Genomic DNA, 26,369 nt, shown 5'->3' on the forward strand with positions numbered 1-26,369 from the left:
TTTTCTAGAGAGTTAGAGTTTATGTAGCTAAAACAAGGTTCAATGTGTGTGGCCTTGTATACGAGTAAGTTTGAGGAACTCTATAGGTTCTCAAGGTTATGTCAAGGAGCCCCTAAGTCCTATGAGGGTTGGAAGTGCATAAGGTACCAAGGAAGTCTGAGGGAAAATATTAAGAGTGTTGTGACTCTATTAGAGATTCGGAGATTCTCTGAATTAGTCAACAAGGTAAGAATTGTTGAAGATTATGCCAAGAAGATGACTTTGGTGAGAGATGTTTGTGGCAGTACTAGTAGCAGAGGTTGTGGGAAGTATGTTCCATGAAGAGGCCAGAACTTCAAGAGGGGTAGACATGCCCTTCAGCAATCCCAAGGTTAAGGGCATATCAGAGGGATTAACCATGACCAATATCACCAGGCGAAAGGGGGAGGTAAGCAGGCGTGGGCTCAACAAGAGTAGTTAAGGTGCCCAAGATGTGGAAGATACCATCTGGAAATGTCATGCATGGCTAGGTTCAGTGGATGTTACCACCGCGGATTGTCAGGGCATATATCTATATGTTGCCCTTATAGGAAGGACCAGGGTTCGGACCGGTCTCAACGACGGGGTTAAGGATATCCATTTTGAGCAAAAGATAAAATTGATAACTGAGTTTTAATCACGTTGTAGGAGATTGTAACTTGACTCTCCTTATTAAAATTAACTTATGATGGGGTGCCAGGATTTAGAACTAGGAATATCAGATTGAACGTTAGGCTTAGGACCAATCATTTTTCTCGTGTGAAGCACCAATTATATAAGTAGTTTGAACATTTTGCAACCCTATTCTTTGCTCGCATTTGTGCTCGCCCGAAACTCGTACCCCTTGACAAGAGCCTAAACCCATTTTGACCTAATCAAGTGTGAGGGAGATTACTATTGAGATAAACCATCTTTATTCACAGACTCGTAATTTTTATTTATTTTTTTTAAAAATCAGCAGAGACATATTTTGATTCAATGTACTTTATTGTTTTATCCAAAGATTCTTAATTTGGAATTCTTTTCTCGAGGTGAACTCTAATTCTCTTTTTGGTGCATTTTCTTTTTTTCTACAACCTTGTCTGATCACAACACAATGTATCTTTTCAATTTCTTACGAATACCATTCAAAATTTTCTCTCTTTTGAGCATGGTATCCCTTTAGATAACTTAAGCTAGTTTTGACATCACATGCAACCTTTAGATACAACCATCGATATGTTAGTTCCTTAGGATGCGAATTATGAACACAAAGGACAAAATTTGTGAGCGTGCATATCACGAGGAGTTGTGAGGCTTTGCTTTTGCAAATGGTGTTACCTATGACTAAATTGACACACAAGGATGCCCGTTGCTATGGACATCAAATTGTGAAAAAAATTCCTCAAAAACTTGAAAGAAAGATTAACTACAGAGCCAATGTTTGTATTGCTGGAACCCTATAAACCAGTTGGGATTTACGATAACGCTTCGTTGGAAATCTTGGAGTGCCTTCCGATGTAACATTAGGATGTAGTGGTTCATGCGTCACGACAATTGAGGCCGTACGAAGTGAATTCTCTGACTCACGATCTGGATCCTGCTGCATTTGTGCTTTTGTTGAAGATGTGGAGTAAGGAAGAAACTACCTCCATGGAGATGGATGAAACTACTAAAGGACTATAATTTTGAGTTAAGCTACCACCTAGGGATATCCACATTTGATTTTCGATTTTACATGTAGATTTTAGGGTGATTAATATAACATTTGGTACCTAGTAAATTATTTAAGTGCAAAGGCAAGTAGAAAAGGAAAAAATATGTGGGCATGAATTTTGGCTTGAATTTTGATTGGGTTTGACATTGAGTGCCATTTGATTTTACTTATGATAAGTGAAAATTCATTGGTTCTTTAGTATGTCGAGTTGTAGTGTTACACTTAAAGATGGATAACCTGAGTAGGTACCCAAATTGTTGTTAAGGTCCTAAGTAATACAATTATTGAGATTGAGAATTTAATGAGACCATGAATTAGGCATAGAGATACTATAAGGCCCTAATTATGACTTAGTCTTAGGATGAGCGCATACCCTATTTGGGTCAAGTTGAGGAAGTTTAGAAGTAAGCCTAGGTTTTGTAATTCGATAATGATGTATGACTTGATTGAACAATTGAAAAGTTAATTAATTAGTGGCTGAAAATCAGAGTAGCGCAACAGAAGCTTGTGGAATGCAATAGCACATGATAGTTGTGAATAGAGGTAGTAGAATGGTGACTAGACATATCTTAGGCTTAAATACTTGAAGAGTTTAGTGGGTTAATGTAAGTAAAGATTTCTAAAAAACTAAGTTTAATTGTGGTTATAATATTAGATTGATTCGGGGTAGGTTTTGGAGATGATTACATGTGTAATTGGATTTGTGCGTAGATGGTAATGGATAAGTTCTTGGTTTTCAAGATAGATTTGGAAAACATTGAATTAAAATGCTGATGTTGTATTGAGGTTGATTGCAAGGGGGCTAAGTGTGTGAAGGATGAGTATAGCATAGGCTTGGATTCGGTTAAGATATGGGATTATAAATAAGAATGAAGGATGTAAATAGAAATTCGAGCTAACATGGAGGAATGAAAAGATTAATGGTGAGAAGTAGGTTTAAGTTGAGGGAACTTTAAAGATGATGATGAGCAAACCAAATTTTGAGGTCAAAATTTCTAATTTGGTGGGTAGAATATAAGAAACATAATTAATTAACCGCTTAATTAAAATAATTTAATTTTCCAAAATAAGTTAAAAAATTTAAATATTGTATTTGGACTCAGTAGATTTTTCTGAGTTTGAAAATGTAATTTTTTACAGAAAATTGCGTAAAAATGCATACTGATAAATTAGCTGGCAGTACCATCTTAAGTCTGTTCGGTACTGTGTGAGAATAATAGAAACTATAGAAAAACTTTGAAAAATAATTAAATTTGAAAACAAGGCACTAATTCTAAAAGTTTGGCCCAAAATTGGGCCAAACGAGCCAAAAACGCTAGTAGGTTGGACCGGGTCCAAGCCCAACATATATATAACTTTAAGTGAGGCCATTTCAGCCTCATAACTTCGTAAACCCACACACTTACAGCTGCATGAGTTGAGAGAAGAGGGAAGAAGAAACACTATTCACTTTCTTACTGTTTTCCTTGTATCTTAAGCTATGATGCTCCAATTCGCGTTTCGTTTGCGGCTACGCGAAGCTCTTGCCGTGCTTGTTAGTTCTAACAAACTGTTGCTGGTAATATTTTGAATTTCTCTCTCCATTCTTCATCCCTAAGAATTTCGAAAATTTAGGTTTTGATATTGAATAGATTTTGTGATTTTGATTATTTAGGAGTGTTGTAGCATTGAAGTATTGTTGGTTTTTGCCCCCAAAACTATTGGGTAAGGTAAGAATGTCCTAAATCTTTATGAATTTATGATTTTGGTAAACTCTAGGTATTAATTATGATGAATGAATTGTTTATAGCTTGGAATTTATGATTATTGGAGCTTTTGGATTGGTTGTGGTGGCTTGATTGAACTTGGAAACTTGTGGAAGCTTGGTTAAGGTGACATTTTGTTGTTTGGTGCATATTGGGAATCGGCCAAGATATAGTTTTGGTTTTCTCTATGTAATATGTCATACTTCTGGACACTTAGGCTAGTAGACCTTAGGATAGAATTGAGTTGGTTGTTGATGATTGTGGTGATTTTGGTGAATGATGATGTTGATTTATTATGTGGGGTTGGATAATGATGATTATGAGGATTGATAATGAACTATGAGACTTGTTGATGTTGATAAATGATGAGGATGGTGAAATGATGTTTTGTGAGATTAATTATTGAGATTTGAGTTTTATAAGTAGAATTTGGTGTCTGGATTGGATGATATTATATGTTGCTAAGTCATGGAATAATGAGAAGGTATATGAATATAATTTAGGTACATTGGGGCTATTTTGGATGTGGAATAATTGGTTTTGAGTTGAGATTTTTGGTAAACTTGAGGTTTAAATATTTTTGGTAAAAACGTATTTTTGGCCAACTTTGGCGGATCATATCTTAAGCCTTTATTTTTGAAATTGATTGAATTTTGTATCAAGTTAAAGATAATTCAAAGCACTTTAAAATGCTATAGATTTCGTGGAAATCAGAATTTTGTAGAAAAAGATATGATCGTTGGAAGTTGGTGTCAAAAATCTGAAGTTGGTGTCAAGTTAATGTGCACACTCTTGGTTGTTAAATGCAGGGGTTTTCAATCATATAATGGAAATGTAAAAAGAACTAAAGAATAAATGAACTAACAATGAAGCAAAAGACAATTAATGAAAATTAGAAGAAGACAAGATCAAAACTAGTGAAAATTCAATGCAATGTATAAAAGAGCCTTGACTTGGGAATGAGAATTAAAGAATCCTATCATTGTCATAACCATAACTATAGCAATTATGTTAAGTTAATCTCACTTCGTCAACTCCTAACATCAAGGAGTAAGTCAAGCAAGCATAATTGATCTTAATCCACAAGTCCTAGCTAACTTACTAATTAACTTAGTAAAAGGCTAGCGTTAGTGGAAACAAGAGTCAACTAACAACCAAAGAATTATCACTAAATGTCAGACATTATGACTCTAGTATCTTAGGAACTCGTTTCTCAAACCAAGGTGTGAAAATCTACTCAAATTTTCCAAGTGGCATTTTTATAAACACTTCGTGGGCAATAATGCCAAACATGGCAAATTGCAAGACAAAATGAAAACTATAACCAAACTATGCACAATATCAACAATAGAAAATTAATCAAAGATATATAAACTATCAAACACCAAATTCATTCATAAAAAAATCAAGAAATCAAAATTGAGCAAACTAACAAAATAACTTCTATTATAGGGGAACAAGAGTAAATGTGATGTAATTAAAGAGGAAATTAAAGAGTCCTTAAAAAAGTGATAAACTGAAATTCAAGATCAAAATTAGAGAATGTAAATTGCTACTATGAACCCTGATTAAAACCTAAGAGAGAATTTCCTAAACCTAACCTAAACCTAAAACTACTCCTACTATGATGTGTATTGTGTGTAATGAGGCCCCCCCAAAGTGTTCTCTCTTGATATGGAATGATGTCCCTTTCATATACACTCTAAATGAGCTTCAGCACTTTCGAAATTGGGCCAAGAGGTGACACAAGGATTTATACCGGTTCGGAATTCCACAAAATAATTTCGTTGTTAGTATAGTCCAAACCAATAGTCAATCCTCAAATCAAATTAAATTTGGTTTTGTCACAAGTACAAACCCCAATAAGAATTAACCGAAGTATTTAAACCTCGGGTCATCTCACAAGGAATTGCTATGAAGTGGTCAATTATTGGCTATGAAGGGGACAAGGGGTTGGATTGGTAAAGGGCAAAAAATTAAATGGGCAAGAATTTAAATGACAAAAAGAGTAAATCAAGCAATTAAAGAAAGCAATCAATAAAGAGGGACATTCATGGCAAGGGTTGAGATCATAGGCCTTCTATCCTAGTCATTAATCATAACAATACTTAACAAGAATTTATCTTATTTTGTCATCCCCAATGTTGGTAGAAGGTGTAAGTTATCTTCCAGTAGAGAAAGTCAAACAAGACTAGTTAATCTCAAGTAAAAAATCCTAATCAACTTACTAATTGAATTAGCAAGAGATTAAAGTTACTGAAAATGATATTAACTAATAAATCTAGATCACCAATCTAAATTGGGTTTTCATGACTCAAGATTACCTAATTACTCTTTCCAATCCAAGAATGCTCAAAGTCTACTCTAAAGCCCAACCAAGCATTTTGTCAAACACTTGGTGGGTACAAAAGGAAAGCATGGTAAAAGTATAAGAATGATAAATCCACCAACTACCAATTGCAAGAAAAGTAAATTCACAACTCAATCATCAATAAAGGAAACATCAAACATCAAATTTTATTAAATGTAAACCAAATCCAACATAGAACATTCATGAACATAAAAGAGACATGAAAGTAAAATTGACAAGAGAACTAAGAGAATCAATTAGTAGGAACAAGAAATTGTAAAGGAAATAAGATGAGAACATGGAATTAAGCCTAGATCTATAATGGAAATGTCCTAAGAACCCTAATTCTAGAGAGAAGAGGGAACTTTTCTCTCTAGAAACTAACCTATATGATGCTAAGTTACAATCAATTGCTCCCCCCCTTTACCCAAGCTTGAATTATGCATGAAATAGCATCTGAAATGAGTTAGATTGGGCCCAAAATGCTCTAGAAATCTCTGGCCACGAGTTGCTCTTTAATGAACCACGTGCAACATCGGCGCGTAAGCGTACAATGCGCGTACGCATCCCTAAAAGCGAAGAAACTATGGAAAATTTTATATTATTTTGAAGCCCCGGATATTAGCTTTCCAATGTAACTTGAACGCCTCATTTGGACCTCTGTAGCTCAAGTTATGATTGATTGAGTGCGAAGAGGTCAGGCTTGACAGCTTTGCAGTTCCTTCATTTCTTCTTGAGTTCTCCCACTTGCATGCTTTTCCTTCATTTCTTCAATCCAATGTTTTCCTTATAAACCTGAAATCACTTAACAAACATATCAAGGCATCGAATGGAATTAAAGTGAATTAAATTTAGCTATTTTAAGGCCTAAAAAGCATGTTTTCACAGTTAAGCACAAATTAAGGGAGAATTACAAAACCATGCTATTTCATTGAATAAATGTGGGAAAATGTGATAAAATCCCCTAAAATAAGCACAAGATAAACCACAAAATTGGGGTTTATCAAACCTCCCCACACTTAAACTAAGCATGTCCTCATGCTAAAATCAAGAAAGAAGCAAAGGGTATCGCATTTATTCAATGCAAACTATCTAAATGCAACCTATCTACATGCAATCTATCTAAATAGATGCAATGACTTGGTCAAAACAAATCAACTTCCAGGAATACATATACAAGTACAAGGGATAAGGCAATAGTAGTCAAATCAACCCACAATTGAATTGAATTATTGAAAGATTTTACAAACTTGCAAGAAAAGATGATCATGGGTAGAAACATATAATTCAGCAATCGAACCCTCACCGGATGTGTATCCGCTCTAGTTGCTCAGTGTATGGGGTTGATTTACTCGATTCTCCCCTAATCATGCTTTCCAAGATTTGTTTTTCATCTAACAATCAACAATTATTTCATGCATGCATACAAATATCATGAGGACTTTCCCATAGGTTGTAATGGGGCTAGGGTCAAGGTAGGATGCATATGGTCAAGTGAGCTAGAAATTTGAATCTTTGATCAACTTAAACTTTCCACCTAACCTATGACAACCTATACACTTCTAAACAAACCTAAATACTCATTCTTCACTTTTCACACACTCATGCACTCTCTTTTTGATCACAACTCATATGCATTAACTCTTATTGAACTTCACTTTGGGGCATTTTATCCCCTTTTTATTGCTTTTCTTTTTCTTTCTTTTCTATATGTTTTCTTTTTCTTCTTATATATATATATATTATTTTTTTTTCTTTCTCTCATTTTTTCTTTTGAAACTAAAATATATACAAGAACATCAATGCATATGGTTTACACATGATTAATACATGAGTGTGTACCCAATTTCCAAGATTCTTAACACAAATACAAAAACACACTTTTATCTCTACCCAATATTCCCAACTTTCCCGAAATCAAGTAATGAACACTCTCACTAGCCTAAGCTAATCAAAGATCCAAACAAGGGACATTTATTATTTTTTTCACTTAGGCTTATAATGTGCTATCATTAAGAACAAATGGGTTAAGGATAGGCTCAAAATTGGCTAACAATGGAAGATAAAAGATAGGCTATTTGGATAAGTGAGCTATTTAAACAATGGCCTCAATCATATAAATGCATGTATACACAAGATAATGGACATAAAGAATCAAACAAATCAAAGATTACACTCATAGGAAGAGAATAATGCACACAAGAATGAAAATAAGTGGTTATATGATGTAACCACACAATTAAGGCTCAAAACTTACATGCTTGTGTTCTTAGCTCAAAACATGATCCACAAAGTATATAATTCAAGCAAGTTCTAAAAAGATTTTTTTTTTCAATCAATAGGGGGTGCCCTATAGATAATTCTTGAAAAATTTTATTATTTTGACTAAACTTATTATATACATATGTAGAATAAGAAAATGCAACTAAGAATCTTAAAATGAAATATAAATGTGTTGGGATTAGAAACTTGTCACCCAAAAACGTCGCATGGTCGGACGACCTCCCCACACTTAAAAGTTTGCGCCGTCCTCGGTGCACTCAAAGATGAACAAGGGGGTACGGTGACTCTCCGAGTTGCCACCTTCATCTGGTAGGTCAACCGGTTGTTGCGTGTTCTTCCTTTCGCTTCCGTTTTTGCTTGTGGTGCATCAATCATGAAAAATAAAATAAATACCGTAAGATGAGAAAATACAAAAGTAAGGAAGCGTGAATTTTTGGAATGAGGTAAATCACTAGAATTGAGCAAGTGAATTAGTGTGACATTGATGAAAAATAAGTGTGTGGGTTCTAAAATTGCACGCGGTTTAGAATACACACACACTAGTACAAAAAGTTATGTCACAATTACACAAAAGAAAACATGCACTTCACTCATTCTAGTGTGCTTGAGATACTTTAAAAGACTTGTAGGCTAAAACAACCCAACAAGTAGTGAAGAAGCATAAAATCATTCAAGAAAAAATCAAGCAATTGTGAAATTAGATAATGCATGGACATTGATTGATGTGTAGTTAACTTAGTAAACAAAATGGTATAGAGAGCTCATACATCAAACAATGACACATATTGAAGTTGTTGCAACACCTAAGTGACATAGAAGTGGAACTCATGAGTGCTATGGAACTTAGGGAAAAGAATATAAAAGTCAAAATCAATCACATAGCAAGCATGGTCCACAAAGCTTAGAAAGCTTAAAAATATCTCACTAGATAAGCTTTCGATCCAAATTCACAACTCTACAATCTCAATGCATGGAATAAGTGATGTGAATAAGGGTAAACCATAAACAAGCATCACCTAAAAAAATGCAATGATATATATACAATTGCCTAACAATGGATGATGAATGCATGGTGGCCAAAACATGCAATTCAAAGAGTTAAGATGCATGAAGGCAATGTAACGTGTACTTGGTGTTCAAAAGCATTAAGCATGAAAAGTTCCAAGCCAAGTAACCAAATATAACCTCAACAAGGAATCCAACAAGGAATATAAACAAAATTGATGTTAAGATAACATCTTATTAGTAATAAGCAGTAGTAAACAGTAAACAAGATTAGTAATCCAACACTTATAATGGAAAACAAAAATTAAAATAACTAACTAACTAAAAGAAATGGTGTTACATGATATTTGGTAGTGTTGGATGATGTTTGAAGGGTGGAAAAAAAAGAAGAGAAGAGAGAAGAAGGAAAGAAATGGAAAGAGGAGAAGAAAAGAAGGTGAGTGAAACAGGGCAATCCACGCGTGCGAGTTATGTACGCGTAAGTGTGGATTGATGAAATGGCAGCGACGCGGACGCGTGGGGCACGCGTGCAAGTCGATGGGTTATTCGAGAGTGACGCGTATGCGTGAGGTGTGCGTACGCGTGCATAGCCTTGCGCGAGAGGCACAAAACGCTCACAGTGTAGGCACAACTCTCGGGAAAATGGCTGGGAAGTGGGAAAATTCAATCCACGCGTACGCGTGCATGACGCATGCGCGTGGATGGTCGAAATTGCTTGATTCACGTGTATGCATGAAGCACACGTGCGCGTGGATGGTGCTCTATTTTTCAAAATTTTTCTATGTTTTTGCACCAAACCAAGCATTCCAAACCTCCAGACAGCTACCAAAACATCATAAAACCTTATTTAACCTACTAGACTCCCAATTAAACTCAACTAAGCAATTCAAACAAGGAATTAAACCTATTTTACCAATATTTACAAAAGAGAAAATGAAAAGAATTTACCATGGTGGGGTGTCTCCCACCTAGCACTTTTGTTTATTGTCCTTAAGTTGGACTTATAGGGAGCTCTCTATCAAGGTGGCTTGTGCTTGAATCCATCCTTGAACATCCACCAATGCTTGGACTTCCATTGTGCTTCATCATTCAAAGTTAATAACTACAAGCTTTGATGAAGTTATTCACAAACCATAGGCTCCTAAAGTTGATCGTCATTTTGTAAGCCGGGATCCTATACTTTGTTTTCACACCCGTCTTTAATTTGATCACTTTGATTCCGTCCGGGTGGTAAAGAAGCCAAATTCTCATGAAGGCACCAAACGATCCTCTTAAACCCATTCAATTGAGCGCTACACCAATCCATGCTCCTCAATTTTGAGCCTCCAACCATAATGAGCCTCCAACCATAATGAGCCTAGACTTACAACGCCAACCACTAAACATCCTCCTCTTATGCTTAATTCCACAAAGCGCCCTAAGTTGGCCATCCATCTCAAGCAAACCATATTCAAGTGGGATAATAAAGCTAAGAGTTAGAAGTTTTACCCACTCAAATAAAGGATTAGATGACAACACAGGTGGAGGAGTTCCTAAAGGTCTTGACAAAGCACGCTCTACTCCCGTCCATCCTCTTCTAGATGCGTCTACCACTTGGTAAGGTTCTTCAAGCTCTACCTCTTGCCAAGCTTCCTCAAGTTCACATTCTTCTTCACCAAGTTCTTCTACCTCTTCCTCATCACTCTCATCATAGATAGGAGGCTTAGTGAAGTCTACCTCATCATCAATTCTAAGCATATTGGGGAAGGACTGATCAAGCTCAAAAAGATCATATGTTGATTTAGAATCATCATAAATAGGAGGGCTTGTTACTTGGAACACTTCTTCCAATTCTTCACTCACAATATGCATTGGAGGTTGCACATCCTCCTCAACATTGCTTTCCAATCCATTGGAAGAAGGCTCAACAAGATCATCAAGGGGACTGATCAATGTGGACAAAAAAATCACTAATGATGGAGTCAACTTATTGATCAATTTCCCTCAACTCTCTGTTCACTTCCTTAACATCATTCTCCTCTTTAACATCCCTTCTAAACTCCGTGGAAGAGGGCTCTTCAACTTGAGATTCCTTGTAGTTGGCTTGTTCCTAATCACCCTCTGCTTCTTCATTCACTCCTTCTTGAGCTGCTGTTGAGGTGGTGATTACTGCTACTTAATTCCTCTCCATCTTCTTGGTAAGGTCAGCTAGTTGCTTGGTGATCATCTTGTTTTGAGCTAGCAGTGTATCCACATTGTTCAGCTCTATCACTCCTCTAGTGTTGCCTCTTTCAGAAGCATAGAAGTAGTCATTCTCAGCTACAGTCTCAATGACATCTATGGCTTCTTCAATGGTCTTCTTCTTATTCAGAGATCCCCCGGATGAGTGGTCTACTGCCTTCTTTGATTCATAAGAAAGACCTTTATAGAAAATGTGTAACTGCACCCATTCATTGAACATATCTGGCGGGCACCTTCTTGTCAAGTCTTTAAATCTCTCCCATGCTTCGTAGAGAGTCTCATCATCCTGTTGCCTGAAAGTTTGAACTTCAGCTCTCAACCTATTGATTCTTTGAGGAGGATAGAATCTCACCAAGAACTTGTTCACCACATCTTCCCAGGTTGTTAAGCTTTTCTTCGAGAAGGATTCCAGCCATTTAGATGCCTTGTCCTTGAGTGAAAAGGGGAATAGGAGTAGTCTGTAGGTGTCAGGATGAACACCATTAGCTTCACAGTATCACATATCCTCAGGAAGGTGGTTAGATGTTGATTGGGATCTTCTTGAACACTTCCTCCGAATGAACAGTTGTTCTGAACAAGGGTGATGAGCTGTGGCTTTAGTTCAAAATTGTTGGCATGTATGGTTTCTCTTGGATGCTACTTCCACAGTTTCCTGCGTTTGGATTGATGTAAGATCCCAAAACTCTTCTCTCTTGCCCAGCATGATGCACTGGGCCTTCTCTGCCATGGTTGTGAGCCTCTTCTTCATGATGGTTTTCCATATTCTCATCTATGTCTGGTTCAAAATACTCTTCCTCTTCCTCAGCACTAACGACTCTCTTTCCTCTTGCTTCCCTCCTCAATCTAAGGAAGGTTCTCTCAGGTTCAGAATCAAAGGAAGTTGAAGCCATGCTTCTTCTACCTGTCATACAACCCACAAGTCACAAGCAAGAAAAATAGATGCAGACAGTATTTTCTGCAGAAATGCTGTTAGTGTGAGTGATGCAATATATCAAACAGTTAGTGGGTCAGTGAACTTAATAGTAAAAAAAATGCAGATAACACCACAAACGGGTAGGGGGTAAAGGGAAGGAAATAACTAAGACTGAAAGTAAATTACTCAAATAAAATTAAATCAAACAAAATAAAAAAAAATGCTCAATCTAGTTATCCACCAATTTAATCATTGTTGATGCAAAATCAATCCCCGGCAACGGCGCCATAAACTTGATGCACGGAAACTTATCTCTCAACAAATTCCCCTTCGGCAAGTATACCGAATTGTCGTCAAGTAATAACTCACAATAGAGTGAGGTCGAATCCCACAGAGATTAACGGATTAAGTAATCAATGGTTAATTGATTATCCTAGTCAGAGGAATCATATTGGAGTGATAAGCAGCAGGAATTGTAAGCGGCATAAAAGTAAAGAAAGCAATAAAGTGCAGAAAAGTAAAATGGCAAGAAAAGTAAATGTAAGAACTAAAAATAAAATGAACATTGGGATCAAGAGATATTGCAATCCTCCGGATCGAGTTCATTCTCATCTCTTCCTCAATCAATGCATTCATTGATCTCCTTGGCAATCTTAAGTGATTGGATCCCAATTCCTTGGCAATCCAATCTCTCTAAGCTTGAACAATTTCCCAATTCCTTGATTTAATTGCTCATGGAAAGAGATGATGTTTCGTTACTGATTATACCACACACATTCATAGATCAAAGTATTGGTAGGATTAAATGTCACAATATCCATCCAACCCCCAACCTAATCCAATGTGAGAGAGTATTTCTAGCATGATTTCCTCATTCCTCTTCCACGGTTCAGAGGAAATCCAAGTATGAGCAATTTCTCTTCCGAGATAATTACCCAATTGGATGAAGATCGAAAGCTCTCTAGTAAAATCAAGAGAAAAGAAAGAAGAAGAAGAATAAGAACTACAATTGATCCATTGAATCACAATAGAGCTCTCTAACCCAATGAAAGGGGTTTAGCTGTTCATGGCTCTGGGAATGGAAAACAAAGATGGAGAATGCATTCTGAAAGTAAAACTAGAAGTTGCAGAGAAAGTAAAAATATAGAGAGTAGTCCTCTCCATCCAAAAGCTTCTTTCTAGTTCAAAACTACTCCTATTTATACTACTCTTCTGATTTTCTAGTTAGCTCCTCAAGTCTTGGATATGGGCCTTTGGATCTTGAGTTGAAGCATTTATCATCTTTAGTGGGCTCAGCTTCACTTGCAAAGAAAGTGTGCAGTAGGCATGGACTTTAGCTTAGGGCGTTAGTGGTGTTAACGTTAAGTGAAAATGTGGGGTCGAGAACGTTAGTGACAATCACCTTTTTCACTAACGTTCCTAACCCAAAATGGTCCACGTTAACTTCAACGTTAGTGGCACTAACGTGACCACTAACGTTGCCTCTTGGCCCTTCGCAAATGTTACTGGGGTTTACCTTTCCCAATAACGTTGAGAGTACCCCTTTCTCCTTACGTTAGAGTTCACGTTAGTATAGTTAACGTGACCTTTAACGTAGGCTTGCCAAATCTTCGAGAGCGTTAGTGACACCTACCTTTTTCACTAACGCTCCAAAATGCCCCTTTCCCACGTTAGTGCCTCACATTAAGTACATTAACGTGACCACTTACGTGGTGTTGATTGCCATCTCCAACGTTAGTGACAAAGGTGAGTGTCACTAACGTTGGCTCATCATCCCTTTCCTCCACGTTATCTTCCACGTTAATGTAATTAACATGGTAACTAATGTGGCTCATAGTGGCTTAGTCCAACGTTAGTGACAAAGGTGAGTGTCACTAACGTTGGCGATTCCTTGCTCCTTCCACGTTAGAGTTCACGTTAACTAAGTTAACGTGGCTCTTAACGTAGCCAATATAGGCTTAGTCCAATGTTAGTGACAAAGGTGAGTGTCACTAACATTGGCATTATCTTCCTCTTCCACGTTAGAATTCACATTAACTGAGTTAACGTGACTCTTAACGTGGCCAATTGCCCTTTTGGAGCGTTAGTGGCACTCACTTTTACCACTAACACTTGGAGGTTCCTTTTCCTCCACGTTAACTACCACGTTAATGTAGTTAACGTGGTAATTAATGTGGGCTATGATGGCTTCGAAGACGTTATTGGCGATCACTTTTCTCATTAACGTTGCAAGTTGGCTCCCATTCCACATTAGTGGTTATGTTAGTTAGAGTAACGTGGCTACTAACGTGGCTTTTCCTTGCTTCCTTTGTCCTGAAATCAAGCAAATAAAGTGCATCAAAGCTCTAATCCAAGTTATGAGTCATGCATCATCCAATTTGTCATTAAATTCATGCATAATTCTCATGAAATCATATAAAATTCACAATGTTTGCTTGAATCAAGATGTAAGTGAAATTCTACCCCAAACTTGCTTATTTACTAAGAAAATGCATGAAACTACCCTAAAACAGTAAAGAAAAGGTCAGTGAAACTGGCCGAAATGCCCTGGCATCAATATTTTATACGCTTTTTGGCATCATTTGTATATAGTTTTTACTATGTTTTGTTTAAGTTTTATTATATTTTCATAGGTTTCAGTGCTAAATTCACATTTTTGGATTCTATTTTAAGTTTTTATGCTTTATGATGAATTTAGGTGTTTTCTAACTGAAATTGAGGAGCTTGAGCAAAAGTCTGATTTAGAGACAGAGAAAGGACTACAGATGCTGCTGGATTCTGACCTCCGTGCACTCGAAGGAGATTTTCTGGAGCTACAGAAGTCCAAATGGCGTGCTCTCAATGGCTATGGAGAGTTAACATTAAGGGCTTTTGATGAGCGGATAATTTATACGCTTTTTGGCGTTGTTTTTAGTATGTTTTTAGTAGAATCTAGTTACTTTTAGGGATTTTTTCATTAGTTTTTATGTTAAATTCACATTTCTGGACTTTACTATGAGTTTGTGTGTTTTCTGTGATTTCAGGTATTTTCTGGCTGAAATTGAGGGACTTGAGCAAAAATCAGATTCAGAGGTTGAAGAAGGACTGCCGATGCTGTTGGATTCTGACCTCCCTTCACTCAAAATGGATTTTCTGGAGTTACAGAACTCAAAATGGCGCGCTTTCAATTGCATTGGAAAGTAGACATCCAGAGCTTTCCAGCAATATATAATAGTCCATACTTTTCCCAAGTTTAGACGACGCAAACTGGCGTTCAACGCCAGCTCTCTACCCAATTCTGGCGTCCAGCGCCAGAAACAAGTTGCAAAGTGGAGTTCAACGCCCAAACTGGCACAAAAGCTGGCGTTCAACTCCAAGAATGACCTCTCCATGTGTAGACTTCAAGCTCAATCCAAGCACATACCAAGTGGGCCCCGAAAGTGGATTTATGCATCAATTACTTACTTCTGTAAACCCTAGTGACTAGTTTATTATAAATAGAACTTTTTATCATTGTATTCGAGTCTTGGTTACTCCGGTTCCCCTCTCGGGCCGAGACCAATGAACTCCATTATCACTTATGTATTTTCAACGGTAGAGTTTCTGCACTCCATAGATTAAGGTGTGGAGCTCTGCTGTTCCTCAAGGATTAATGCAAAGTACTACTGTTTTCTATTCAATTCAACTTATTCAGTTTCTAAGATATTCATTCGCACTTCAACCTGAATGTGATGAACGTGACAATCATCATCATTCCCTATGAACGCGTGCCTGACAACCACTTCCGTTCTACATTAGATTGAATGAGTATCTCTTAGATCTCTTAATCAGAATCTTCGTGGTATAAGCTAGATTGATGGCGGCATTCATGAGAGTCCGGAAAGTCTAAACCTTGTTCGTGGTATTCCGAGTAGGACTCTGGGATTGAATGACTGTGACGAACTCCAAACTCGTGAGTGCTGGGCATAGTGACAGACGCAAAAGGATAGTAAATTCTATTCCAGTATGATCGAGAACCTCCAAGATGATTAGCCATGCAGTGACAGCGCATCGGACCAATTTCACAGAGAGGAATAGGATGCAACCAACGACAAGGGTGATGCCTCCAGATGATTAGCCGTGCTGTGACAGAGCATTTGGACCATTTTCCCGAGAGGATTGAAAGTAGCCATTGGCACCGGTGACATCCTTACACAAAGCCAGCCATAGAAAGGAGTAAGACTGATTGGATGAAGACAGCAGGAAAGCAGGGGTTCAGAGGAATGAATGCATCTCCATACGCTTATCTGAAATTCTCACCAATGATTTACATAAGTATTTCTATCCTTATTTTAGTATTAATTTCGAAAACTCCATAACTATTTTATATCCGCCTGACTGAGATTTACAAGGTGACCATAGCTTGCTTTATACCAACAATCTCCGTGGGATCGACCCTTACTCACGTAAGGTTTATTACTTGGACGACCCAGTGCACTTGCTGGTTAGTTATGCGAAGTTGTGAAGATATGTTTAGACCATGGTTCTGTGCATCCGTTTTTGGAGCCATCGCCAGGGAATCAATTTCGAACAATAATTCACAACTTGAGTAACAATTTCGCATACCAAGTTTTTGGCGCCGTTGCCGGGGATTGTTCGAGTTTTCGTCAAGCTTTTGGTCCAGTAACATCAGTGCCAAGTTTGATCCGGTAACAACACCAAGTTTTTGGCACCGTTGCCGAGGATTGTTCGAGTTTGGACAACTGACGGTTCATCTTGTTGCTCAGATTGGGTAACTTTCTTTTCGTTTTCTTTTCAAAAAGTTTTCAAAAAAAAATTTTTCAAAAAAATATTTCAAAAATTTCTCCTTTGTTTTTGAAAAAAAAATTTTTTTTTTTAAATGTTTTCAAAAAAAATTTTTTCTTCAGAATTTTTAAGAATGAATTCTAGTGTTTCATAAAGCATGTTGAAGCCTGGCTGGCTGTAAAGCCATGCCTGTAGGGCATGTTAGGCGTGTCATGTCTGAGTTACATACTAAAGCTTGGCTGGCTATTCAGCCATGTCTGACCCTTTGATTGGAGCTTTAGACTAAAGAGCATAAGATTCCTGGAATTCATATTAAAAAATTTTGGAATCCTTATTTTTCTTTTTCAAAATAATTTTTGAAAAAAATTAAAAGAAAATACAAAAAATCATAAAATCATAAAAATCAAAAATATTTTTGTGTTTCTTGTTTGAGTCTTGAGTCATGTTATAAGTTTGGTGTTAATTGCATACTCATCTTGCATTTTTTTCGAAAATTTTCATGCATTCATAGTGTTCTTCATGATCTTCAAGTTGTTCTTGGTAAGTCTTCTTGTTTGATCTTTACATTTGCATGGTTTGTGTCTTTTCTTGTTTTTCATATGCATTCTTGAATTCTTAGTGTCTAAGCATTAAAGAATTCTAAGTTTGGTGTCTTGCATGTTTTCTTTGCATTAAAAATTTTTTAAAAATGTGTTCTTGATGTTCATCATGATCTTCATAGTGTTCTTGGTGTTCATCTTGACATTCATAGCATTCTTGCATGCATTCATTGTTTTGATCCATAACTTTCATGCATTGCATCATTTTTCTTGTTTTTCTCTCTCATCATAAAAATTCAAAAATAAAAAAAATATCTTTCCCTTTTTCTCTTTTAAAATTTCAAAAATTAGATTTGACTTTTTCAAAAATTTTTAAAATCTAGTTATTTTTATGAGTCAAATCAAATTTTCAATTTAAAAAAATCTTATCTTTTTCAAAATCTTTTTCAAAAATCAAATCTTTTTTCAATTTTTTTTAGTTATTTTCGAAAATTTAAAAAATATTTTTCAAAAATCTTTTTCTTAATTTTACATCATATTTTCGAAAATAACATCATCAATTAAGGTTTTGATTCAAAAATTTCAAGTTTGTTACTTACTTGTTAAGAAAGATTCAAACTTTAAGTTCTAGAATCATATCTTGTGATTTCTTGTGAATCAAGTCATTAATTGAGATTTTAAAAATCAAATCTTTTTCAATAACTAATTTCTATCATATCTTTTCAAAAATATCTTCTTATCTTACCTTTTTCAAAAAAGTGATTGCAAAATATCTTTTCTAACCTCCTAACTTCTTATCTTTTCAAAATTTGTTTCAACTAACTAACTAACTTTTTGTTTGTTTCTTACCTTTTTCAAAACTACCTAACTAACTCTCTCTCTCTAATTTTCGAAAAAATCTTCCCTATTTTTCAAAATTTCTTTTTAATTAGACTAATTATTTTATTTTTTATTTGAATTTTCGAAAACTACTAACCTTTTTCAAAAACTATTTTTGAAAATCACTAACTCTTTTTCAAAAATTATTTTCGAAAATCTTTCTCCCTCATCTCCTTCTATTTATTTATTCATCTACTAACACTTCTCTTCATCTCACATCTCTGCTCCTATCATCACCTTGGTGTTTGGATTCTTCATTCTTCTTCATCCCTATTCCTTTTCTTCTTCTACTAACAATAAGGAACCTCTTTACTGTGACATAGAGGATTCCTCTTCTTTTCTTTTTCTCTTCTCTTTCTTATGAGCAGGGACAAAGAAAAAAGTATTCTTGTTGAAGCTGATCCAGAACCTGAAAGGACTCTGAAGAGAAAACTAAGAGAAGCTAAATTACAACAATCCAGAGACAACCTTATTGAAAATTTCGAACAAGTAAAGGAGATGGTAGTCGAACCCAACAACAATAATGCAAGGAGAATGCTTGGTGACTTTACTGCACCTAATTCCAATTTACATGGAAGAAGCATCTCCATTCCTACCATTGGAGCAAACACTTTTGAGCTGAAACCTCAGCTAGTTTGTCTGATGCAGCAGAACTGCAAATTTCATGGACTTCCATCTGAAGACCCTTTTCAGTTCTTAACTGAATTCTTGCAGATCTGTGATACTGTTAAGACTAATGGAGTAGATCCTGAAGTCTACAGGCTCATGCTTTTCCCTTTTGCTGTAAGAGACAGAGCTAGAATATGGTTGGACTCTCAACCCAAAGATAGCCTGAACTCTTGGGATAAGCTGGTCACGGCTTTCTTAGCCAAGTTCTTTCCTCCTCAAAAGCTGAGCAAGCTTAGAGCTGATGTTCAAATCTTCAGACAGAAAGAAGGTGAATCCCTCTATGAAGCTTGGGAAAGATACAAGCAGCTGACCAAAAAGTGTCCTTCTGACATGCTTTCAGAATGGACCATCCTGGATATATTCTATGATGGTTTATCTGAGCTATCAAAGATGTCATTGGATACTTCTGCAGGTGGATCCATTCACCTAAAGAAAACACCTGCAGAAGCTCAAGAACTCATTGACATGGTTGCTAATAACCAGTTTATGTACACTTCTGAGAGGAATCCTGTGAGTAATGGGATGCCTATGAAGAAGGGAGTTCTTGAAATTGATACTCTGAATGCCATATTGGCTAATAATAAAATATTGACTCAGCAAGTCAATATGATTTCTCAGAGTCTAAATGGAATGCAAGCTGCATCCAACAGCACTCAAGAGGCATCTTCTGAGGAAGAAGCTTATGATCTTGAGAACCCTACAATAGCAGAGTTAAAATACATGGGTGAACCATATGGAAACACCTACAATCCATCATGGAGAAATCACCCAAATCTCTCATGGAAGGATCAAAAGCCTCAACAAGGCTTTAATAATGGTGGAAGAAACAGGTTTAGCAATAGCAAGCCTTTCCCATCATCCACTCAGCAACAGACAGAGAATTCTGAGCAGAATCCATCTAGCTTAGCAAATTTAGTCTCTGATCTATCTAAGGCCATTGTGAGTTTCATGAATGAAACAAGGTCTTTCATTAGATATTTGGAAGCACAAGAGGGCCAGCTGAGTAAAAGGATCACTGAAATCCCTCCTAGTACTCTCCCAAGCAATACAGAAGAGAATCCAAAAGGAGAGTGCAAGGCCATTGAATTAATTTCCATGGCCGAACCCACAAGAGAGGAGAAGGACGTGAATCCCAAGGAGGAAGACCTCCTGGGACATCCAATGATCAATAAGGAGCTTCCCTCTGAGGAACCTAAGGAATCTGAGACTCATCTAGAGACCATAGAGATTCCATTGAACCTCCTTATGCCATTCATGAGCTCTGATGAGTATTCCTCTTCTGAAGAGAATGAGGATGTTACTGAAGAGCAAGCTGCCAAGTTTCTTGGTGCAATCATGAAGCTAAATGCTAAATTATTTGGTATTGAATCTTGGGAAGATGAACCTCCCTTGTTCACCAATGAACTAAGTGATCTGGATCAACTGACATTACCTCAGAAGAGACAGGATCCTAGAAAGGTCATAATACCTTGTACCATAGGCACCATGATCTTTAAGGCTCTGTGTGACCTTAGTTCAGGAATAAACCTCATGTCCCTCTCTGTAATAGAGAAACTGGGAATCTATGGGTGCAAGCTGCTAAAATCTCATTAGAGATGGTAGACAATTCAAGAAAACAGGCTTATGGACAAGTAGAGGACGTGTTAGTAAAGGTTGAAGGCCTTGACATCCCTGCTAATTTCATAGTCCTGGATACTGGAAAGGAAGAGGATGAATCCATCATCCTAGGAAGACCTTTCCTAGCCACAGCAAGAGCTGTGATTGATGTGGACAGAGAAGAATTGATCCTTCAATTAAATAAGGACAACCTTGTGTTTACAACTCAAGGATCTCTCTCTGCATCCATGGAGAGGAAGCAGAAAAAGCTTCTCTCAAAGCAGAGTCAACCAAAGCCCCCACAGTCAAACTCTAAGTTTGGTGTTGGGAGGCCACAACCAAACTCTAAGTTTGGTGTCAAACCCCCATATCCAAACTCTAAGTTTGGTATTGGGAGGTCTCAACAAAGCTCTGCACATCTGTGAGGCTCCATGAGAGCCCACTGTCAAGCTATTGACATTAAAGAAGCGCTTGTTGGGAGGCAACCCAATGTTTATTTATCTAATTTTATTTTTTTCATATTTTCTTAGGTTCATGATCATGTGGAATCACAAAATAAACGAAAAATTTAGAAACAGAATCAAAAACAGCAGAAGAAAAATCACACCCTGGAGGAAGCACCTGCCTGGCGTTCAACGCCAGAACAGAGCATGGTTCTGGCGCTGAACGCCCAAAATGGGCAGTATCTGGGCGCTGAACGCCCAAAATGGGCATCATCTGGGCGCTGAATGCCAGAATTGCACCCTGGAGAGGAGCTGGTGCTGAACGCCCAGAACAAGCATGGTTCTGGCGTTCAACGCCAGAAATGGGCAACAAATGGGCGTTGAACGCCCAAAATGGGCACCAACCTGGCGCTGAACGCCCAGAGTTGTGTGCAAGGGCATTTTACATGCCTAATTTGGTGCAAGGTTGTAAATCCTTGAACACCTCTGGATCTGTGGACCCCACAGGATTATCTCAGGATCTGTGGACCCTACAAGATCCCCACCTACCTCCACTCACTCTCTTCTCTCTTCTCAATCATCCTCTATTCCCAATAAACACTCTTCCCCAAAACCCTTCACCTATCACCTTGGTGCACGAATTGTGAATCACACTTTTCACAACTCGTACCACTAACCAGCAAGTGCACTGGGTCGTCCAAGTAATACCTTACGTGAGTAAGGGTCGAATCCCACGGAGATTATTGGTTGGAAGCAATCTATGGTTATCTTGTAAATCTTAGTCAGGAAGTCAATTATGTTTATCAGTTGAATTGCGAATAACCAAGAGAGCATGAATTAAAAGTTACTTGTTATGCAGTAATGGAGAATATGTTGGAGTTTTGGAGATGCTTTGTCTTCTAAATCTCTGCTTTCCTCTGTCTTCTGATTCACGTACGCACGTCCTCCTATGGCGAGCTGTGTGTAGGTGCATCACCGTTGTCAATGGCTACCATCCATCCCTCCAGTGAAAAGATTCCCAATGCGCTGTCACCGCACGGCTAATCATCTGCAGGTTCTCAATCATGCCGGAATAGGATCTGCTATCCTTTTGCGTCTGTCACTACGCCCAGCACTCGTGAGTTTGAGGTTCGTCACAGTCACTCAATCATTGAATCCTACTCGGAATACCACAGACAAGGTTTAGACTTTCCGGATTCTCATGAATGTCGCCATCAGTTCTAGCTTATACCACGAAGATTCTGATTAAGAGATCTAAGAGATACTCATTCAATCGGATATAGAATGGAGGTGATTGTCAGGCACATGTTCATGGTTTGAGGAAGGTGATGAATGTCACGGATCATCACCTTCATCACAGTTAAGCGCGAATGAACATCTTAGATAGGAACAAGCGTGTTTGAATGGAAAACAGAAATACTTTCATTAATTCATCGAGACACAGCAGAGCTCCTTACCCCCAACAATGGAGTTTAGAGACTCATGCCGTCAAAGAGTACAAAGTTTTGATCTAAAATGTCATGAGATCCAAAAATAGGTCTCTAAAAGTTGTTTAAATACTAAACTAGAAGCCTAGGTTTACAACAAATGAGTAAACTATGATGGATGATGCAGAGATCCACTTCTAGGGCCCACTTGGTGTGTGCTGGGGCTGAGAATTAAGCAATCCACGTGCAGAGGCCATTTGTGGAGTTGAACACCAGTTTTTGTGCCAGTTTGGGCGTTCAACTCCAGCTTTTGATCCTTTTTTGGCGCTGGACGACAGAATTGGGCAGAGAACTGGCGTTGAACGCCAGTTTACGTCGTCTATCCTTATAAAAAGTATGGACTATTATATATTTCTGGAAAGCCCTGGATGTCTACTTTCTAACGCAATTGGAAGCATGCCATTTCGAGTTCTGTAGCTCCAGAAAATCTACTTTGAGTGCAGGGAGGTCAGAATCCAACAACATCAGCAGTCCTTTTTCAGCCTGAATTAGATTTTTACTCAGCTCCTTCAATTTCAGCCAGAAAAATACCTGAAATTACAGAAAAACACACAACTCATAGTAAAGTCCAGAAATATGAATTTTTCCTAAAAACTAATGAAAATAGACTAAAAACTAACTAAAACATACTCAAAACTATATGAAATTAACCCCAAAAAACGTATAAAATATCCGCTCATCACAACACCAAACTTAAACTGTTGCTTGTCCTCAAGCAACTAGACAAATAAAATAGAAGACTAATAGGTTGAGAAACAATAATATCTCAGAGTTTTTGATTGAAGCTCAGATTCTAATTAGATGAGCGGGACTAGTAGCTTTTTGCTTCTGAACAGTTTTGGCATCTCACTTTATCCATTGAAGCTCAGAGTGATTGTCATCTATAGGAACTTAGAATTCAGATAGTGTTATTGATTCTCCTATTTCAGTGTGATGATTCTTGAACACAGCTATTTTATGAGTCTTGGCCGTGGCCCTAAGCACTTTGTTTTCCAGTATTACCACCGGATACATAAATGCCACAGACACATAATTGGGTGAACCTTTTTAGATTGTGGCTCAGCTTTGCTAAAGCCCCCAATTAGAGGTGTCCAGGGTTCTTAAGCACACTCTTCTTTTTGCCTTGGACCTTGACTTTAACCGCTCAGTCTCAAGTTTTCCCTTGACACCTTCACGCCACAAGCACATGGTTAGGGACAGCTTGGTTTAGCCGCTTAGACCAGGATTTTAGTCCTTTAGGCCCTCCTATCCACTGATGCTCAAAGCCTTGGGATCCTTTTTATTTGCCCTTGCCTTTTGGTTTTAAGAGCTTTTGGCTTTTTCTGCTTGCTTTTTCTCTCTTCTCTCTTTTTTTTTTGCAGGCTTTGTTCTTTGCTGCTTTTTCTTGCTTCAAGAATCATTTTTATGATTTTTCAGATTATCAATAACATGTCTCATGTTCATCATTCTTTCAAGAGCCAACATATTTAACAGTCTTAAACAACAAATTCAAAAGACATATGCACTGTTCAAGCATTCATTCAGAAGACAGAAAGCATTGCCACCACATTTAACTAATTAGAATTTCTTTTATTAAAACTCAAAATTTTATTGCCTCTTATTCAAAAGATCTACTACTTCATTCATGTTTGCTGATGATGAGAAAAAATAAACTATAGCTTAATTAGAGATAAAATCAAAATAGATACTAATTACTATTATATGACTCCTAAGGTAAACTTCTATAAGGACACTGTCACAGAGTTAAGGCAGAAATTGGAAATTAACAACCTTTATTCTGGGGGCACGAGGGTTCCTCTGATCCTTGGGGTGCTTGGTCCTACAAGAGAAGACTTTTGGCGCTTCAATTCGCTTAAGTCACGCCCTTGCTCCTCTTGTTCTTTAAGCATATAGGTCAACATTTGACTGTGTTCCTTCTGTTCTTTTATTATTGGCTCCATAGCTTCCCGTATCTTGGTAACAGATGTCTCAAGATACTCCCAGTATTCAGATTGAGGGATCTCTGGGAGGAATTCCTGTGCTCTCTTCTTGATGGGATCATCCTGTGCTTGTTGTTTTTCCATTGATGCTTTGGTGATTGGCTTCTCAATTGAGATATACTCAGTTATTCCCATCCTTACTCCAGCGTCCTTGCAGAGCAGGGAAATCACGCTTGGATAAGCCAACCTGGCCTCTTTAGAATTTTTGTTAGCAATTTTGTAGAGCTCAGCTGAAATCAACTGATGAACCTCCACTTCCTTTCCCATCATGATGCAATGGATCATCACTGCTCTTTTAAGTGTGACTTCAGAACGGTTGCTAGTAGGCAACAGAGAATGCCCAATGAAGTCTAGCCATCCTCTGGCGACTGGTTTGAGATCCTCTCTCTTGAGTTGATTTGGGACACCCTTTGTGTTGGTGGTCCACCTGGCTCCAGGGATACATATGTCCTCTAGAATCTTATCCAGGTCAATGTCTGCTCTCATCATCCTCCTGTTGAAGGAGTCTGGATCGTCCTTTAGCTGAGGTAGCTTTAAGATCTCTCTGATCTTGTCAGGGGTGGTATGAACAATCTTTCCTCTGACCATGGTCTGAAATTCATAGAAGGCAGTTCCAGATAGTTTTTGCTTGTCAGTCTGCCACATATTAGCATAGAACTCCTGGACCATGTTCCTTCCTACTTTCGTTTCAGGATTAGCTAGGACTTCCCAGTTCCTGATTCGAATTTGCTCCTGTATCTCCGGATATTCATCTTCTTTCAGATCGAATCTAACTTCTGGGATCACTGATCTCAGACCCATTATTTTAAGATAATGGTCTGAATGTTCTTTAGATAAGAACTTCCCTTGATTCCAAAGTGGTTTTGAAATGCTCTCTTTCTTGCCTCTTGGAGTGGGTTGTTTTCCTTTAGGAGCCATGATCTTAGTGATCTCAGATAAACACACCAAACTTAGAGGTTTGCTTGTCCTCAAGCAAAAGAAAAGAAAGAAAAGGGATAGAAGGAGAGCTAGGTGCAATTGTTGATGGAGGAGGAGGGAGGCCGAACCCAAATTTAAAGGGATGGGGGGTGGGTTTTCGAAAAATTGGAAAAGATAAGATAAAAAGATTGAGTTGAAAAAGATAAGATAGAAGATATAGTTTAATTTTGAAGAGATATGATAGATTTTTGAAAAAGATAAATCTGAATTTTGAAAAAGATAATATGGAGATTTGAAAAAGATATGGATTAATTGAAAAGATTTTAGAGTGAAAAAGATAGATTTGTTTTCAGAAAGGATTTGAAAAGAGTTGGATTGAATTTGGAAAGAGGGATTTTTTGAAATTAAGGATTTTAGAAATCAGGGTTCTTAACATGTTCATATAAAAATCATGCATTGAAACATAAAATTTGAAATTAGAATGGAAATACGTGTTAAAAAAATGAATTTGGCTCCTCCCTGCCTTCCTGGCGTTTGAACACCCAAACACTGCCTGTTTTGGGCATTCAGCGCCCAAATGCTGCTCTCCTGGGCGTTCAACGCCCAGCTGCTGCCATTACTGGCGTTCAACGCCCCGTGGGTGCCCATTTCTGGCGTTGAACGCCCAGAGTGCTACCATTACTGGCGTTCAGCGCCCAGTGGATGCCCATTTTGGGCGTTGAACGCCCAAAATATACTTTTACTGGCGTTTTCTTGCCAGTGAGCTCTTTTTCTCTGTTTTGTGTGCTGAGGTCTTCTGTAAATGATTATTTACCTTGTTGTCAATGAATTCTATATAAACAAATAAAAATAAAAATAGAAATAG

The 26,369-nt window shown here is 37.6% G+C and overlaps 1 non-coding gene across 1 annotated transcript; it reads right to left on the reverse strand.

Annotated features, from left to right (window-relative positions):
* Positions 1 to 19,309: 19,309 nt before the first annotated feature.
* LOC148555622 (small nucleolar RNA R71) lies at positions 19,310 to 19,417 on the reverse strand. The gene has a single exon (XR_015887233.1). It is a non-coding gene; the product is annotated as a small nucleolar RNA R71 (small nucleolar RNA).
* Between the last annotated feature and the right edge of the window lie 6,952 nt (positions 19,418 to 26,369).

Source organism: Arachis ipaensis, chromosome B6, assembly GCF_059453495.1.
Source record: "Arachis ipaensis isolate K30076 ecotype BB chromosome B6, ASM5945349v1, whole genome shotgun sequence".
Taxonomy (NCBI): Eukaryota; Viridiplantae; Streptophyta; class Magnoliopsida; order Fabales; family Fabaceae; genus Arachis; species Arachis ipaensis.